Below are 19,806 nucleotides of genomic sequence, written 5' to 3'. Positions count from 1 at the left end.
TTCATCAAGAAATTTTCCTTCCATATTCCCCAGAAATATAGTCCAATATCTATCACATATCCAAGATTCACAAACAGCATAATCCTAATAGACCCTTTGTTTCGGTGTGCTCTTGTACCACATAAATTAGTTCCCATTACCTTGACTCCAGTTATTCTGCCCTTGTCCGGTCCACTCCCATTTCTCTTCCTGTCAACTTTGATGCCTTCTATTCAATAGTCTCCATTTTCTTTGTCGCATTTTACCACATGCATCCCACACCTGGAGAATTCAAAAGCCTGTCATTTCTTCCTTCAACTGTGACCCAGTTGGAAACCTTTCACTCCCACCTTCCATCTCCTGGTTGAAATTATTCTTATATTGAGCAAATTATTGCGAATCAAAGATGGAGTTATGTAGATTGTATCGGTCCAAGCTATGCCTGTTTCTTTGTGGGATACATGCAACTTTTTCATTTCTTCTGAAGGTTCCTCCCCCAGCTCTTTTTTTTCCCTAGTGCAATGTTAGGTGTATGGGTGCTGTTTCCCCTTAAAAATTTCATCGTCTTTGCTGCAATTTTCCAGTCTGCTCCCTGTTTCAGATGATCGATCTCTATCTCTTTCCTTTTTCTTGTTCCCTCTCAGTAGATAGATTAGCTGCAATATCTATTATAATTACCACAGTCACCTTGGCCACTCTGTCTTGTTTCCTGTATGGACTCCATTCCATTCTCCCAGTTTCTCCTGCTCCCTTGTATCTGTTCTGAAATATATTCCACACCCTTGCTTCTCAGACCTTAAGCATAACTTGTCTTTTAGTACATTGACAAAGCTTTCAAATTCAGCTCTCTAGCCTGCATTTCTACTCATCCTTCTCTACTCCTAACAAGAGCATACATAAATTTACCTTGCCAACAGCTTTCATCCCAGCTGCTCTTTTCAGTTGGATCAGTCTCCATAATTGCTATGTCAAAGTAAAAAGTAAATTTATTATCAAAGTACATATATGTCACCATATACAACTCTGAGATTCACTTTCTTGTGGGGCATACCTAATAAATCCATAATAGAATCAATGAAGGACTGCAGTTATGATACTGCAATATCCACATTTCCTCCCTTCCTGCACATTATTCTCCATCCAGGCAACTTGTAGCCACCCCTAGTAATCAATGCAGTCGAATGCTGAGTTATATGGGGATATATATTTGGGAAATTATGCAGGAACAACAACTTTCCATTTGTCCTCAGATTTCTGAGTGGTTCCTGAATCCGTGGGTGTTACATTGTTATTCCTTTTTTGCACTATTTATTTATTTTATAATTAATAGTAATTTAATATCATTGCAGTGTAATGCTGCAGCAGATCAATGAATTTCATGTATGCAAGTTGGTGATAATGAATCTGATCTGAAAAAACTACGCAAGTTGCAACGTGTAACCTGTGACATTAAGTCTGTGAAAAATACTGTGGTATTTTGGAATAATTTCAATATTTTGATCACCCGAATTTCATAAATAAGTGAAATGAAATTAAAATCCTTATTAAAGCTGATCCTGTCCTGATTATAGAAACATAGAAAACCTACAGCAGAATACAGGCCCTTTGGCCCACAAAGTTGTGCCGAACTTGTCCCTACCTTAGGAATTACTAGGCTTACCTATAGCTGTCTATTTTTCTAAGTTCCATGTACCTATTTAAATGTCTTTTAAAAGACCCTATCGTATCCACCTCCACCACCGTTGCCGGCAGCCCATTCCACACACTCACCACTCTTTGAGTAAAAGAACTTACCCCTGACATCTCCTCTGTACCTAACCCCCAGCACCTTAAATCTGTGTCCTGACAAAGGGTCTCAGCCTGAAACGTGGACAGTGCTTCTCCCTATAGATGCTGCCTGGCCTGCTGTGTTCCACCAGCATTTTGTGTGTGTTTCCTGGACCTTAAACCTGTGTCCTCTTGTGGCAACCATTTCAGCCCTGGGAAAAAGCCTCTGACTATCCACCTGATCAATGCCCCTCATCATCTTATACACCTCTATCAGGTCACCTCTCATCCTCCGTCATTCCAAGGAGAAAAGGCCGTATTCACTCAACCTATTTTCCATAAGGCATGCTCCCCAATCCAGGCAACATCCTTGTAAATCTCCTCTACACCCTTTCTATGGCTTCCATACCCTTCCTGTAGTGAGTCGACCAGAACTGAGCACAGTACTCCAAGTGGGGTCTGACCAGCATCCTACATAGCTGCAGCATTACCTCTCGGCTCCTAAATTCAACTCCACAATTGATGAAGGCCAATACACCATACATCTTCTTAAACAGAGAGTCAACCTGCACAGCTGCTTTGAGCGTCATTGATACAAAAATTAAGGCGTTCCTCTACCTTAACTAAACCAAACATACTTACCATCAACACTTTCAAACTCTCAGTTGTCACTTCACGCAGTCTCTAATTTATTGCTCTTTATTTTAATCATACACAATCAATTCATTTAAAATGTATCGGTGAGCAATCAATGAAGCACTACTCTGCTCCTCAGAAGCACCAAGGATTTCCATTTCAGCAAAGACGTACTTTGCTGGAGGCACTCAGCTGGTTGTGTGGCATCTGTGGGGAAACTTCTGCATCATAGCAATGATTTCTATTTTCAGGTCGCTTTTTGGGGCACATCATCAAGGCTTTCTTAGATGCCATTTCCACAAGTATGGATGCCAAAAGCTAACTGACTGGGGTTTTGCCTAATCAAAAACTGCTCTGCCATACACTGTGTACACATGAAGCTTGAGGGCTGAGGCACTGTCCATCTCATTTCAAATGGTTTGACTTGAAATAAATCGGTTTAGCTTGGAACAAGGTTACGAGGGATCTGATGATGTTGAATTCAACCATTTCAGATATTCCAGTTTGCGCCAGAACTGATAATGGAGCTGTAATTTTAACTCTATTCCTTCTTCCTCTGGTCTAAAAGGATGTAACACTGAAGTTTTATAAGGCATTGGTCAGACTGCTATTGGAATATTGAGCAGTTTTGGGTCCCTTATCTAAGAAAGGATGAGCTGGCTTTGGAGAGAGCCCGGAGGATGTTCGCGAGAATGATCACAGGGTTAATATATCAGGAGTTTTTGACGGTCCTGAACCTTCCCTCACTGGAATTCAGAAGAATTGGGGGGGGGGGTCATTCTCATTGAAACTTATCAAATATTAAAAGGCCTAGACAGAGTGGATGTGGAGAGGTCGTTTCATATATTAGAGGAGTTTAGGACCAGAGGGCACTGCCTCAGAGTAGAAGGATGTCCCTTTAGAACAGAGATGAGAAATTTATTAAGCCAGAGTGTGGTAACTTTGTGGAACTCACTACTACAGATGGCTGTGCAGGCCAAGCCATTAGGTACATCTATGGCAGAGGTTGATAGCTTATTGATTAGTGACTCTCTATGGGAGGACAAATCTCAGATTTATATTCGGTATACTTAATTTGATAATAAATGTACTTTGAAATTTGAACTTTAGTAAGGGTGTCACAAGTTATAGGAAGCAGGCCAGAGAATGGGCTTGAGGGATAATGAATCAGCCATGATGGAATGGTGGAGCAGTCTTGATGGAGCTCCTGTGTCTGATGGTCTTTCTGAGAATTTGAGATAATCTAACATCTACAGTATTTGCCTTTTAATCTCTTTGGGTAGCTTTCAATAGGCACATACCTGCTACTCAGTGATCAATGAGCTGTTTTGTTTATCAGCACAAATAACAAAGCTGATCCCCACCCTGTCTGGCACCTTTTAAAAGGTCTTGGCGACAGCTAAAATATTCAGTTGGAATCCATCAGTCATCACTATCATCTGACTCTGGCGTAGAATGTACTTTGAATATTTTTAAAGTTCATCACCAAGGTGTGTTGCATGCTTTAAGGTGCAAAAGGTGCTATAAAGATTGCTTGAAGAAGCTAATTACTGTTTGTGTTTCTGACAATGTGAATTATTTGAACATCCTAAAACAAGATACCTTTTGTAAGTTTTGATGTATTTTTATTGACCTTTGCTTTTAATAAAATTGTTTTCTTTTTACTTCCTCTGAATTTACTTTTATAGAACCCAGGTACAGGTTCTCTGACCCATGATGTCCGTGCCATTCATGATGGAAATTTAAACTACCTGTCTGCCTGCTCGTGGTCTCCATCCCTCCATACCCTGTGTGTTCGCCTGTCTTCCTAAATGTTGATAAGCAAAAGAGATGGTTATTGACTTCAGGAGAACTCCTTCCACTCACACCCCACTTTACATTGGTGGTACAGTGGAAACTGGAAGCAGTTTCAACCTCTCATGGTCCCAGAACATGAAAGCCCACCAATGCCTTTACATTCTGAGGAGGCTGAAGAGAGCTAGAATTTGCACATCTACACTCACCACTTCATCCTACACAAGTGCAGGAGAGAGCATCCTATCAAGCTGCATCATTACTTGGTACAGAAACTGCACTCTCACAAGCAGGAAGGCTCTACGACTGCCCAATGCATCACTGGCATCAGCCTACCCACCATCAAGAATATATATACAGAAAGGGTCAGTAACTTCATGAAGGATGTTACTGTCTGCTCAAGCAGCAAGACTGATCAACACATCCGCCCACTAACTCCACCACTACTTTATCATTTCCTGTCAGACAACTTGTGTATAGCTTAGCATCACTTTATGGACGTATATCCTCCTTACACTTGTGTACTGGACATGAAATTAAGCAATCTTGAATCTCTTTAAAATTGTCACCATATTTGCTTCCACCATATCTCTTGGCAGCATGTATCAGGCATGAGACTTTCCCCCTCATAACTTAAAACTATATCCTCCAGTATTTGATATTTCCACACTGGCAAAAGACGCTCTCTATCTCTGCTATCTGTATCTCTCATTATTTTATATACTTCTATCAGATTGCTCCCAGCGTCTGCTCCAGAGGAAACAACCCAAGTTTGTGTAAGCCTAGTGATCATCTTCTACACCTGAACCATCAATTTCATTCATCAGCCTTCTGAATCAGCATGGATATCTTCACATACCTCAATAATGAACTGACTTGACAACCACAGACTCACTTTCAAGGACTCCACCGCTCATGTTCTCAGTATTATATCTTTTTTATTATTTGCACAATTTGTCTTTTGCAAATTGATTGTCAATCTTTGTGTATAGTTTTTCATAAATTTTATTGTATTTCTTTATTTTCCTGTAAATACTGCAAGAAAATGAATCTCAAGGTAATATATAGTAACTTTGACTTTGACTCTCCAAAGCCTCGACATCCTTCCTGTAACGCAGTGAACAGAACTGATCAGAACTCTCCAAATGTGCCATAACCAAAGCTCTAGGTGGCTGAAACATGATCCGCTGACTTTTAAACTCAGCAGCTCAGCTGATGAAGGCAAGTATGCCACAGACTGTCTTTAACACCCGATCTACTTACTTTATATTGCCAGTTCAGAGAGCCATGGTCTTGCTCCTGAAATTCCCTTTCTTTCGGAGTTGATGTCCGCTGAATGATCACTTTCAATTCCTAAAACGTGAGTGTAACGTTCTCCTTCGGGTGTAACGAACGCCGAATTAAACGTCGAGATAAACCACAGTCAATGAAACCAGTTTGCAGTAAGATTAACCATTTACTGTTCACTCTTCACATTAACATATGGTGAAAACTGTTGATAAAACAATACAAGATTGATACAGTATTTGTTTCTTCCTTAATATTACATTTCAATTGTAAATACTTGTAAAGGTGACTATAACTACATTACACTAAGGTGCAGTATACAGGGAGAGTTTACCTGCTCCATTGACTACTTTAAATACACTTCAATGCAAACTATCTGCAACTCTTTAACTAACGAAAGCATAAACATTATCCACCGTCGTTACTTTTAACAGGATCGGCATTAACATCTTAGTTCAATATATCGATTATCTATTAACTTACAGCATTGCTCTCACTGTGATTTCTAATGCCTGCAAAACAACTTCTGCTCAGGTGTGCCTCGTGGTGAGCTCCCCCCACCCTCGCGTTGATCTCAAACCGGTATTTTCCCACAGGACGCGGCGAAACCGGATGTGACGTCATCGCATGCCGATATATTTTACATGCAATGAATATACTTTAAACACTTCTAATTCTAACTAGAAAATACTAACAAATGAATTACTAAGCGAAAATATTATAAACTAAATAACTGTCATAAAGACAACACACTCCCCGCCTGACCTTCATAAGGTCACAATGAACAGAGTACAACACTTAGTCTCTTAATCAGTCATTAGGTAGAAGTAGAATAACTTCTGTAACTGGCCTTTGGTAAATTTTCACATCGCCTTGGTCGGTGGTCTTCAATTCGATCTTCCTGACATGTCCATCCCCGCTAGGGAATGTAGCAGTGATTCTGGCCATTGGCCAGCTGTTACGGGCAATTTGCTTGTCCCTGAGCAGGACTAAGTCTCCAACTTGAAGATTCCTGCGGGGTTCTGTCCACTTTTGTCTCTGTTGCAACAAAGGTAGATATTCCTGTCTCCAGTGAGACCAGAACTGATTTGCCAGAGCCTGGACTCGTCTCCATTGCTTTGTGTACAAATCCTTGTCTGAGAAGTTTCCTGGTGGAGGGGGGTGCTCCTGCCTTCTGCATAAGGAGCACTGATGGCGAAAGTATGAAGGGGTTTTCTGGGTCAGAGGACACAGGTAGGAGTGGTCGTGCGTTTATAGTGGCTGTGACCTCTGCCATTAGGGTGCACAGTACCTCGTGGGCCAATCGGGTGCGTTGCTGCATCTCAGGTTTCCTTTTCCGGGTTTTTCGTAAGGACGTGAACCGCTTGACTGCCTGCTCTTTGTTATCTGGTGAGCGCTGGCGTGGTTCTCTGAAAGGCAATGGGGCAACCCCATTATTTGCTTCATCTCTGAAGACCTTGGTGTCCTTTGTTTTTAAAGAACTGGCATCTTGAGCTGATTGTGCAAGTTTATTTCCATGCTCAGTTTGAACGAAAACTGACTGACCTAGCGTCTCGTCAGTTACCTTACACTTGTTAACGTCTTGTTAAGCTTCCTTAATGCACGGGACACTCGGGCAGGGTTGAAAGATTGAATGGCGGCCACTCTCTAGCACATTGGTCTTGAGTGTGTTAACCATTGGTTTGTGTACATCGTCAGGGCACACCCCTCCTATCACCACCCAGCCGAGATCCAGGCGTTGCGCAAAGGGGGCGTCGTGTGGTCCATTGACCTGCTGCCTAACCTTGTGCACCCGGAGAACGTCTCTCCCTAATAGCAGGAGTATTTCTGCTTTTGGATCCAGTTCTGGGATGTGTTTTGCGATGTGGCGGAGATGTGGCTGGTGTAGCACCGCACTTGGTGTCGGGATCTCAGTGCGGTTATTCATGATTCCATCGCACTCTAAGAGCGGAGGGAGACAGATGATGACTTTACCATCCAGGGACTCGATCTGGATGCCTTCTGCCTTCCTTCCTTGGGTTTCCATGTTGCCTGAGCAAGTTTTGAGGTAGTATGGGAACTGCTCACTCTCAATGTTGAACAATTTAAAGAACTCTGGACTGACTAGTGAGCGATTGTTCTGATCATCCAGAATTACATAGGCTTTGATGGCCTTGTCTTTGGCTCCTTTAGGGTACACCTTAGTGAGGCAGATCTTGGAACAAGAACGGCTTGACTGAGCTTGACCGCAAACTTCTGTACAGTTCGAGCTGACAACTGTTGTCCTGGGGTGAGCCTCTCCCTCCCCGCCGTCCTATTGTGGGGGTGAAGGAGCATCGTCGGTTTGCGGTGACAGGTCGGGATGCATGGCCCCGACGTGATCTGGGCTATCACATTCTGGACACTTCACAGCGATCGTACACTCTCTGGCGAGGTGAGAGGTTGAGGAACAGCATCTAAAACATATTCTTTTCTCCTTGAGAAGGACCGTCCTCTCTGCAAGGGGTTTTTCCCTAAACATTCTGCATCCTTTGAGGGGGTGAGGTTTGTTATGCAACGGACAATACTTGCTAGGGTCGTTGTTAGTTGTAAGGGCTTCGGTCTTGAGCACTGACACGGGTTTATCAATGTTGAAAACATTCGAAGAGGATCCACCTGGCTTGGTGTAAATCGTACTGCTTCCTGGACCCGCGAGGCTAGGGTCGTTTCGCTTCTTTGCCTCCCAGCACACGAACCTAGTGAGGAGTTCAAAGGGAGGAAATCGATCATCGTTGTTTACCTTGTATTCTAAAGCAACGGACAGCCACCTGTCCTGCAGCCCGAATGGAAGTTTGTCCACGACTTGTCTAATCCCGGATGGAGTATCTAGGTATACTAGACTAGCTGAGTAGCCATCTTCTTTGGCGCCTTGGATCTCCATGAGTAAATCTCCGAATTCTCTTAACTTAACGTGATCTTTGGCTGACACCTTAGGAAAGTTTTCCAGACGTCGATATAGCATCGCTTCAATAATTTCGGGGGCCCCATAGCCCTCCCGAAGTCTCTCCCACACTTTGCTTAAAGCTAGCTCAGGTTTGTTGATGTACACTGAACGTATGCGTCTCACCTGGTCGCGTGATTCTTTCCCCAGCCATTTTGCCATAAGGTCCAACTTTTGGGTTGCACTGAGCTGGACTCCGTCGATAGCGTTGGTGAATGTGGAGTACCATGCACGGTAATTTTCAGGTTTATTGTCAAACTGGTACAGTCCCGAAGTGACGAGATCCCGTCGTGCTAAATACTGCATCACGGGATCACTTGTAAGCGGCATGCGGGCTGGAGAAGTACGTTGTCGCCTATATGACTGAGAGCGTACGTTTCTTATGGAATTTGCCGTCCTGGATTCGACCTCTGCATCTCTTCACACCAAATCTTGTAAGTTTGGTGTCGAGAAGTATTGGATGTCAGCTCTTTCATTCTTGACTTCATCGCGGAGTCGCGAGGGTAAATTGTCTTCCTTGTATCTTGGGAAGTTATCGAATACATATGGAGAGGAAGGACGAGCCTGCCTGTCTATTTGAGATCGTACATAGTCACTTGTGCGTTCCAATCTGGTCCTTTCTAAAGTAGATCTTACTTCGGTCTGATCATGCGTCCCTTCAGCTTCTTCTATGTACCCTGCTTCCGCCTTGGCAGCTTCTTCTTCTCTTTCTAGCTGCAGCACTTGCAACTCTGTTGATATTTTTGCCATTTCCAACTGGGTTTCGACTTCTCTGGTGGCCCTTTCCTTCTGGATTTCGGCTTCTCTGGCGGCCGCTTCCATTTCTCTGGCGGCCCTTTCCTTCTGGATTTCGGCTTCTCTGGCGGCCTTTTCCTTCTGGATTTCGGATTCTCTGGTGGCCTGTTCTATTTTCAAAACTGCTTCTTGTCTGGCGTTAAGCAGTCGCACCCTGGCGGCTTCTGCCCTGGCTCTTGCCTGGGTGGACTTACTTGATGTCGCTCTACTGCCCTTGTCGCTGGGCGGCGTCGACTTGATGCTGGATCGAGCTGACATTGCAGCACTTGAAACACCTGATAATGCCGCTTTTTCACTGTAACGTTCTCCTTCGGGTGTAACGAACGCCGAATTAAACGTCGAGATAAACCACAGTCAATGAAACCAGTTTGCAGTAAGATTAACTATTTACTGTTCACTCTTCACATTAACATATGGTGAAAACTGTTGATAAAACAATACAAGATTGATACAGTATTTGTTCCTTCCTTAATATTACATTTCAATTGTAAATACTTGTAAAGGTGACTATAACTACATTACACTAAGGTGCAGTATACAGGGAGAGTTTACCTGCTCCATTGACTACTTTAAATACACTTCAATGCAAACTATCCGCAACTCTTTAACTAACGAAAGCCGTCGTTACTTTTAACAGGATCGGCATTAACATCTTAGTTCAATATATCGATTATCTATTAACTTACAGCGTTGCTCTCACTGTGATTTCTCATGCCTGCAAAACAACTTCTGCTCAGGTGTGCCTCGTGGTGAGCTCCCCCCACCCTCGCGTTGATCTCAAACCGGTATTTTCCCACAGGACGCGGCGAAACCGGATGTGACGTCATCGCATGCCGATATATTTTACATGCAATGAATATACTTTAAACACTTCTAATTCTAACTAGAAAATACTAACAAATGAATTACTAAGCAAAAATATTATAATGTGGCGACCCATTTCCTGGCGCATCCGAACCGACTCACAATTAGATAGCCTACGGGGGTTTGCGAACACAGAGCTTTGGAGCCTCTGCGCCATGGGGGGGCCGGTTGAGGGAGGCTTAAAAGTGAGGCTGAAGTTTTCGAATAAAGTTTTTTCCTTCGACTGCGGTTACCGACTCCGTGTCGTAATTTTAGCGCTGCGTGTAGCACACTGCTACAATTGGTGACCCCGACGGTCCAAATGATTTTTGGACCAGAAATGACCGAAGCCGCCTCTGTTCATGCGGTTTCGTTGAAACTGCCGGGTTTCTGGACACAGCGCCCAGACCTCTGGTTCCAGCAAGCCGAAGCCCAATTCCACGTTTGCCAGATCACCTCAGAAGACACCTGCTACTACTACGTGGTGAGCTCCCTTGACCAGGACACAGCGGCCCAGGTCGCGGAGTTCGTACAGTCGCCCCCGGCAGGCGGCAAGTACACGGATTTCAAAGCCCTGCTCCTCAGGACTTTCGGACTCTCACGGCGCGAGCGGGCTGCCCGTTTACTGCACCTCCATCGGCTTTAATGAATGAGATGTTGTCTCTGGCCGACGGACACACATGCCTCATGTTTGAGCAGGCATTCCTGGAGCAGCTGCCCGAGGACATACGCCTGCTGCTGTCCGACGCGGATTTCAGTGACCCCCGGAAGGTGGCAGCCCGGGCGGACTTGCTGTGGAACGCCAAAAAGGTGAGCGGGGCGTCCATCGCACAGATCTCCCAGCCATGCTCCCGGCAGCAAACCAGTCCAGGCCCGGCCGCAGAGCCCGCCAACCCCCGGCCCAATGAACACTGGTGCTTCTACCACCAGCAGTGGGGCGCAGAAGCCCGCCGTTGTCGCCCGCCCTGCAAGTTCCCGGGAAACGCCAGGGCCAGCCGCCTCTGATGGCTACGGCGGCTGGCCATCGGGAAAGCCTTTTGTATGTGTGGGATAGAAAGTCGGGACGCCGGTTTTTGGTCGATACTGGGGCTGAGATCAGCGTTTTACCCCCGACGAGTTACGACACCCGCAGCAGGGCACCGGGTCCCCCCCTGAGGGCCGTGAACGGCAGCACAGTAAGGACCTATGGCACCCGTCAGGTGCAGCTACAGTTCGGCTCCAGCCAGTTCACGTGGGACTTTACACTGGCCGCCGTAGCCCAATCGCTTCTGGGTGCGGATTTTTTGCGGGCTCACAGCCTACTGGTCGACCTGCCCAGGAAGAGACTGGTACACGCCGAGACCTTTCAGACGTTCTCTCTGGGTGCAGCCCAGTTGCCAGCCCCTCACCTCGGCTCCATCACGCTGTCCGACAACGACTTCACCAGGGTCCTGGCGGAGTTCCCATCGGTTCTGGCACCGCAGTTCACAGCGGCCATGCCCAGGCACGGCATACAGCACCACATCCCGACCCAGGGACCACCCCTCCATGCCCGCGCTCAGCGGCTTCCCCCAGACAAGCTCCGACTGGCGAAGGAGGAGTTCCAGAGGATGGAGGAATTGGGGATCATCCGGCGGTCCGACAGCCCATGGGCCTCCCCCCTGCACATGGTGCCCAAAGCGACGGGGGGCTGGAGACCGTGCGGCGACTACCGCAGGCTGAACGAGGCTACCACACCGGACCGCTACCCTGTGCCGCACATTCAGGACTTTGCAGCAAACCTGCACGGCGCACGGATCTTCTCCAAGGTAGACCTCGTCCGAGGGTACCATCAAATCCCGATGCATCCTGACGACGTCCCCAAAACGGCTCTCATCACCCCTTTCGGCCTTTTCGAGTTCCTCTGCATGCCGTTCGGCCTGAAGAATGCCGCACAGACGTTCCTGCGGTTAATGGACGCGGTGGGACGGGACCTGGACTTCGCGATCATCTATTTGGATGACATCCTCATAGCCAGTGGCAGCCGTCAGGAGCATCTGTCCCACCTCCGTCAACTCTGTGCCCGACTGAGTGAGTACGGTCTTACAATCAACCCCGCCAAATGCCAGTTCGGACTCGATACCATTGACTTCCTGGGCCACAGGATTACTAAAGACGGGGCAACCACTCTGCCCGCTAAGGTAGATGCGGTCCGCCTCTTTCCCCGACCCACCATGATCAAAGGCCTTCAGGAATTCGTAGGTATGGTCAATTTCTACCGCAGCTTCCTCCCTTCAGCTGCCCGGATCATGCGCCCCCTGTTCGCCCTGATGTCGGGTCCGAGCAAGGACATTACCTGGGACGAGGAGTCCGCCGCCGCTTTTGTTCAAACGAAGGAAGCTTTGGCGGACGCCGCAATGCTAGTACATCCCAGAATGGACGCCCCTACCGCCCTCACAGTGGACGCATCAAACACGGCAGTCGGTGGGGTGCTGGAGCAACTCATCGCGGGTCGCTGGCAACCCCTGGCGTTTTTCAGCAAACACCTGCGGCCACCCGAGCTCAAGTACAGTGCTTTCGACCGGGAACTGTTGGCGCTCTACCTGGCAATCCGGCATTTCAGGTACTTCCTAGAAGGTCGGCCCTTCACCGCGTTCACGGACCACAAACCGCTTACCTTTGCGTTTACGAAAGCGTCCGACCTCTGGTCGTCCCGCCAGCAACGCCACCTGTCCTACATCTCTGAATACACGACAGATGTCCGGCACGTCTCAGGTAAGGACAATGTCATGGCGGACGCGCTCTCTCGCCCTACCGTTCATGCCCTTTCCCAAGGGGTAGACTTTGAGGCACTGGCAGAGGCGCAGCAGGCGGATGCGGAGGTTCCGAGTTACAGAACCGCAGTCTCCGGTTTGCAGCTCCAGGGCCTCCCCGTAGGCCCAGGTGAGAGGACCCTACTCTGTGACGTCGCCACCGGCCAGCCCCGTCCAATCGTCCCGACAGCATGGCGGCGCCACGTTTTCGACTCCATTCATACCTTGGCGCATCCCTCCATCCAGACAGTTGTCCGGATGGTTTTCAGCAGGTTCGTTTGGCACGGACTCCGCAAACAGGTCAGTGAATGGGCCAAAACGTACATGCACTGCCAGACGGCCAAGGTGCAGCGTCACACCAAAGCCCCACCGCAGCAGTTCCATCCCGCCCACCGGCGTTTCGACCACATTCATGTCGATATCGTGGGGCCCCTGCCAGTGTCGCGTGGAGCGCGTTACCTCCTGACTATCGTGGACCGGTTCACAAGATGGCCAGAGGCGGTCCCGCTCACCGACACCACCTCCGAATCTTGCGCCCGAGCCCTGATCGCCACCTGGATATCTCGCTTTGGTGTACCGGCCCACATTACCTCCGACAGAGGCGCCCAGTTCACCTCCAGCCTGTAGTCAGCTATGGCCAGCCTTTTGGGGACTCAGCTGCACCACACAACTGCCTACCACCCACAGTCGAACGGGCTAGTGGAGCGTTTCCACCGTCACCTGAAGTCGGCCCTCATGGCCCGCCTGCGAGGAGCCAACTGGGCGGATGAGCTTCCCTGGGTCCTACTCGGCATCCGCACAGCGCCCAAGGACGACCTGCACGCCTCGTCGGCCGAGTTGGTATACGGCGCGCCCCTGGTCGTCCCCGGGGAGTTCCTACCAGCCCCAAGGGGGCAAGAGGAAGGACCCGCAGCAGTCCTGGGCAGACTACGCGAGAAGCTCGGTAACCTGGCCCCCATACCCACTTCACAGCACGGGCGGCACCCGACCTGCGTACCCAAAGACCTACAGAACTGTAAGTTTGTGTTTGTACGAAGGGGCGGGCATCGGCCACCGCTGCAGCGGCCATACGAGGGGCCATTTATGGTGCTCCGGAACAACGGGTCCACGTTCGTGCTGGACGTTGGGGGGAAAGAGGAGGTTTTCACGGTGGACCACCTCAAACCGGCCCATGTGGACCTGGCGCAACCAGCCGAGTTGTCGGCGCCTTGGCGCAGAGGCCGACCTCCCAAGCAGGTTCTGGCCCAGACTGTGGACATTGGGGGGTGTATCGCCGGTTCTGGGGGGGGGGGGTTATGTGGCGACCCATTTCCTGGCGCATCCGAACCGACTCACAATTAGATAGCCTACGGGGGTTTGCGAGCACAGAGCTTTGGAGCCTCTGCGCCATGGGGGGCCGGTTGAGGGAGGCTTAAAAGTGAGGCTGAAGTTTTCGAATAAAGTTTTTTCCTTCGACTGCAGTTACCGACTCCGTGTCGTAATTTTAGCGCTGCGTGTAGCACACCGCTACAATAAACTAAATAACTGTCGTAAAGACAAAACAGTGAGGATGTTCCTTTGTTATTAACCGATTGCTGTTTCCAGCTTGAAACTTTAATGGTTGTTTTCAAGAATTTTTGTTCTTTGTTGATGTTACCTTGTTTTTAAAGAATTCTTCACAGTGTAATGCTCTGAGTCTTATCGGATCTATTGGAGGCTTCTGGCTCACCTCACTGTGGTGAATTCCCCCCAATCCAATACTGATAGTTCCTGATGGAACCTAGTGATTACCTTGATTCTCAACATAAAATGTAATAGTCTTTGGCATCTCTCCAGTATGATGCTATTTCAGATTGTCAGTGTTCTCAAAGACAACAGGCAAACCAAAGATTTGAACTTCATCTCTCAAGGGATCTTTGCATTTTGTAATGTGCAAAAGGACATGACACAACATCAAGTAACTGTATTCGAAACTAAGTTGTTTCTTACATTCTGAATCTTCAGGATCTGTGCTGTGTCAAGAATGTATCTTAAATATCAGACTCACAACAACGTATTTTTTAATTGGTGGCTATGCTATATTCAGAAAGTGTCTTTGAGGGAGCCAAGTGAGGGCAAGAGTACTCCTGGAAATAAGATTTCTGTGAAAAATGTCACTCTTAACAGAACAGAAACAATAGCGGAGAGTATATTTATCTATTGTCAGAAGTTTCCCATGGAATGTAGCTTCCTGAGGTGAAAACTGTGTGTAGCCATTAGCAGGCCCATCCAAAATCTCATTACCAGATAGGGTCCATACAGAGTAAATAGTGCCAGCTGCCAAGCTGTTTCCATCAGCCCATGATTCAAGGACTAGGACACACATTTAAACTGAAGGATGAAAGTTTTAGGGAAAAAAAAGAACAGTTATCCTATGCAGAGATTTTAGAATCAGGTTTACTATCACTGACATACGTTGTGAAAATTATTTTGTGGTAGCAGTACAGTGAGATATATACAACATACTATAAATTACAATAAGAAATATATAATATTAATACAAATAAGTATATCTATCATGCAAAAAGAGCAAAAGTAGTGAGGTAGTGTTGATGGATTCAATGACTTTTCAGAAATCTGATGGCAGAAGAGAAGAAGCTCTTCCAAAACGTTGTGTCTATCTTCAGGTCCCTGTACCTCCTCCCAGATGGTAGGAATGAGGAAAAGGCATGTCTTGGGTGGGGTGGGGCGGGGGCGGGGTGGTGTTCCTAAATGTGGAATGTTGCCTTTTTGAGTTTTCAACTTTCAAAGATGTCTTCCTTGTTGGACAGGCTAGTATACAAGATGGAGCTGGTTGGGTTTGATCTTTCTGCAGCTTTTTGGGATCCTGTGCAGTGTTGAGATGGCCTGGAACTCAATGCCAATAAGGGTTGAGGTGCAAATGGAGTTAGTTGGAGCTTTCAAAAGGGTATTGTATATGATCCTGGGGAAAAGAATTTACAGGGCTAATGAAAAAGAGTAGTGTAGTGGGATATCCTTGGATTCTATCCCTGTTTCTTTCGTCTCAGTAACCCTAAAGAGGTTTTCCACTACCTACCACTTTAGTTTAGATAATGTAGTACCTTTGTAAAATGAAGTACCAAAGATGGAATTTACTTAAGGCGCCTCTAAGATTAAATATTACTTAAAAACTTTAATCCACACCCTCTCCACCCCAAATGCACAAACAGACCCACCTAGTTCTTGCATCGTTACAAAGAAGACATCAGAATGGAGATGACTGGGTAATTCCCCTCTCAATCAATTTGTAAAAGGATTGAAACTGATTTTTAAAGAATAAAGAATAGCTTTATTTGTCACATGTACATCAAAATATCTAATGAAATGTGCAATTTGTGTCAACAACCAACAGTCTGAGGTTGAGCTAGAGATAGCCACAAGTTTTGTGATGCTTCTGTGTCTACATTGCATACCCATAAATAACTCTTGGGTTGTTGGAATGTGGGAGGAAACCACATTATGTAAATAATTTATGTACAATTATCCTAATTCACTATGTTCTTGGAGAAATTAACCTCTTTCTATAAGTGGTTTACATTTTTGTTTCCGCTGCTTTTTAAACAGCCCATCATTCATCAGGATGAGCTGTGACATATGATGTAGGTGATCATGGTCTCATGAGCATGATTGTTCTGGGCAAATTTTTCTACAGAAGTGGTTTACCATTGCCTTCTTCTGGATAGTGTCTTTACAAGATGGGTCTTCATAATTTTGTTCTACAATAGATAGCGTGCAGTTAATTGGCTGAGAGTGTTGACAAGAAGTTATTCACCAAATTGCAGTTGTTGATAAACACTGCTCCATCCATTCTCAGTAAGCTTACTTCATGTGCCTTTATCACTTTCACAGCTCCTGCTACCATTCATAACAAACACAGGAGAACCAAACTGAAATATTACCAATTTGCATTCAAATTTCGGATGCATTTTGTTTGTCCTTTCTTGCTTCTGTTTAAAATTGGCCTTGCTAGTGCTGCTGCTGCAAAGGTTCATAAATTTAATTCAAGCCAGTTTTGTTTCTATTTCTGGAAGGACTTCATTTGAACACAGAACATTACAGCAGATACAGACATTCATCCCACAACATTGTTCTGACTTTTCAACCTATTCTAAGATCAATCTAATCCTTCTCTCCTGCACAACCCAACATTTTTCTATTATTCCTGTGCCTATATAACAGTTTTCTAAATGCCCCTAATGTATCTGTCGCTGCCACCAATAGTGGTAGGGTGTTCCACACATTCACCATTCACTGTGCAAACAAACAAACTTACTTGCCACTGACACTCCCTTTGTACTTTCTTCCAATCACCTTAAAATTATACCCCTCGTATTAGCATTGTGCTCCTCGTATAATTTGGAGGAAGTCTGCCGTCCATGCTGAACATGGTTAGGAAGTTTGGGAGGTGGAGAATTGGTGCTGAGGGATATTAGTCTTTGACAATTTTTGTTATTTTGAGCAACTGGCTGGCTGAGTGGAGTAGTGGTGGTTGATGAAGCAAAGGAATTCACTGAAAGTAGGATGCCAGGGACAGCAGATAAGCCACAATAGAGATATTTAGAATCTGCAACAGGATGGAGATCATTTGAGAGAGAGTGAAAAAATTTGGCAAATGGAGTTTAATGCAGGAAAGTACGAGATCATGTATCATTGTAGGAATAATCAAAAGAGTCTATTTTCTAATTAGAAAGAGCCTCTAAGTAAGTGGCATATAAAGGGATTTTAGTGTTCTTGTGAATGACTCAAAGTTAGCATGCAAGTACAACAAGTAATTAAAAATGTAAATGAGATATTGGCCTCTATTAGAAGGGAATAAGGGAATGAAATTAATCTTACAATCGTACAGACTATTGCTGAGGCTGCATGGGGAGTGTTATGAACAGTTCTGGTCAGCTTATTTAAGGAAAGATAAACTAACATTGGAGGCAATCCAATAAAGGTTCACTAGGTTAATTCCTGGCCCTATCATGAATGCCATCAAAACGTTAGACCCATATCCTTTGAAATTTAGAAGAACGAAGTCTTATTGAAATCTGTAATATCCTGAAGGGTTATTATAAAGGAGATGCTGAGATGTTTCTGTGTGTGAGAGAATCTCAAATGAAGTGACATAAATGTTTTTGTTGTACCTTATCATTCCTTGTGGTGCATTGGGTGGCAGTTTTGCTGTTTCTGTAGCAATTACTGTACTGTTTTTTTCGCAAGGCTAAGCTGCTAGCTTAATGCTCAACCTAGCATGGGTGGAAAGAATGCAGAAGCCAGCCGGATTCGAAATTGGGACCATTCACCTTGAAGTCCGGTGCTGGTGCCACTATACCACTGGCCAGCTACAACATCGTTTTAAAAGTTAAGAATTGCTTCTCACTGAGGGTGGTGAGGATCATCTGGAATTCTCTACACTTTGGAAAAGGACTTTGGTATCTAAATCACTTGATGTATTTAATGTGCAAGCAGGTACATTTGTAAAAGATCATGGAATTGTGGAATGTGTAAATGGCATGGAAGAGAAATGGAGTTAAGGGGCACAGTATCCATAACCATGTTGAATAACAGCACAGATCTGAAGGGTTTCAATCTAATGATTAGATAATTATGGTTCTTGAATTCTCCTCCCACAGAAAAAGGGTCTGGGCTGGGAATTCTAACTTTGCACGATATAGTGCTTCAATTTGCCTGTTGGAATGATTAGAGAACTTCTGCCAGAATCTGGCTCTTGGATATTTAGGCCCAAAGATTTTGTTTTTCCCTGTAAAACCTAATAATATTAAAACCAATCCTCTCAGTAGCAATATCTCTATTGTATTCCAAGAAAGAACAACAATATTTATTCTTTTCCAAGTTTAAAAATCAGTTTAATTCATTATCTTTCTCAGTCATATCTTCTGTCTACACTCTTCAGACTTTTAAGACCTCAGCTTGCCATTGTCATATTATTACCTCCTAATTTACCTCATTACTTCTATACTCTTCAACCTTGGAGGAGCCTTGCAGATCTGGCCTTGGCCTTGCACCAAAGTATCTCAATTAAAAACCAAGAGAAATAGCACAATACAGATACACTGTTCATTCAATATTGTCAGAGACATTGACCTCAATCATTGAAAATCAATCAACCAGGTACAGTTTTGCCTGATCTGCAGTGTGTGCTGAATACTTCATATACATGCTTCAAGGACTTTTTCAGTAGAAGCAGGAATACATTACCCTTTCAGTCCTGGTAATGCAGATACATAGGCTGCTCTATAATGTGGCATTTAGAATCCAGATTTTACTGACTTTCTATTTCAGCACACAATTCATGTGATAATCCTTTCTAGGATATATTCTAATTGATCTTTCTGTTAAATCCACAATATTTAGGGAAAGAATGTGAACAATTGATAGCTGCTCATTTGGATTAGTTACCTTTTCACACCTCCTGAATAAACTATACCTCTAAATAGAATAATATCCATGAAAACGATTACTTAACACATGTAATCACATAGGATTTTTCATGCTTCTGATTCAGAAGCCATAAATTTGAATGCTGGCTTGGTCTTTGCACTGATCCTGATCCAGTGAACAGGGTGTTTGGTAGTAGAGATTCCTCCTGTGGATTTCAGCAGTAAAGCTACATTGTTGTCATTCTGCAAGCTCCAAATACCTGTTCCGGGTCTTCTGACTGAATGTCTGATTGCCAAAGAATGGGTATCTCTGCATAGGAACAATGCCGAGAAAGCTTTGGTAAATAAACAGCAGTAACTGTGGAATAGTTTAGAATGCGTGCTTACTTTTTCCTCGGCTGCTAATCACCATGTGAAAGCAAGTGTCCAGTTACGTGCCTGACGACATTTTCCTGTGAAGAGACAATTCTACATACACTTCCCATGTGCAGCACGCATCATGCTATTCTTACCTGTGACTAGGTTTTCTTGCCCCCAACTGCAACCCTCCACCTTTCTCCAGCACCCATAG

The sequence above is a fragment of the Hypanus sabinus genome, chromosome 11 (assembly GCF_030144855.1).
Source record: "Hypanus sabinus isolate sHypSab1 chromosome 11, sHypSab1.hap1, whole genome shotgun sequence".
NCBI lineage: Eukaryota > Metazoa > Chordata > Chondrichthyes > Myliobatiformes > Dasyatidae > Hypanus > Hypanus sabinus.
This window is presented reverse-complemented; position numbering follows the sequence as displayed.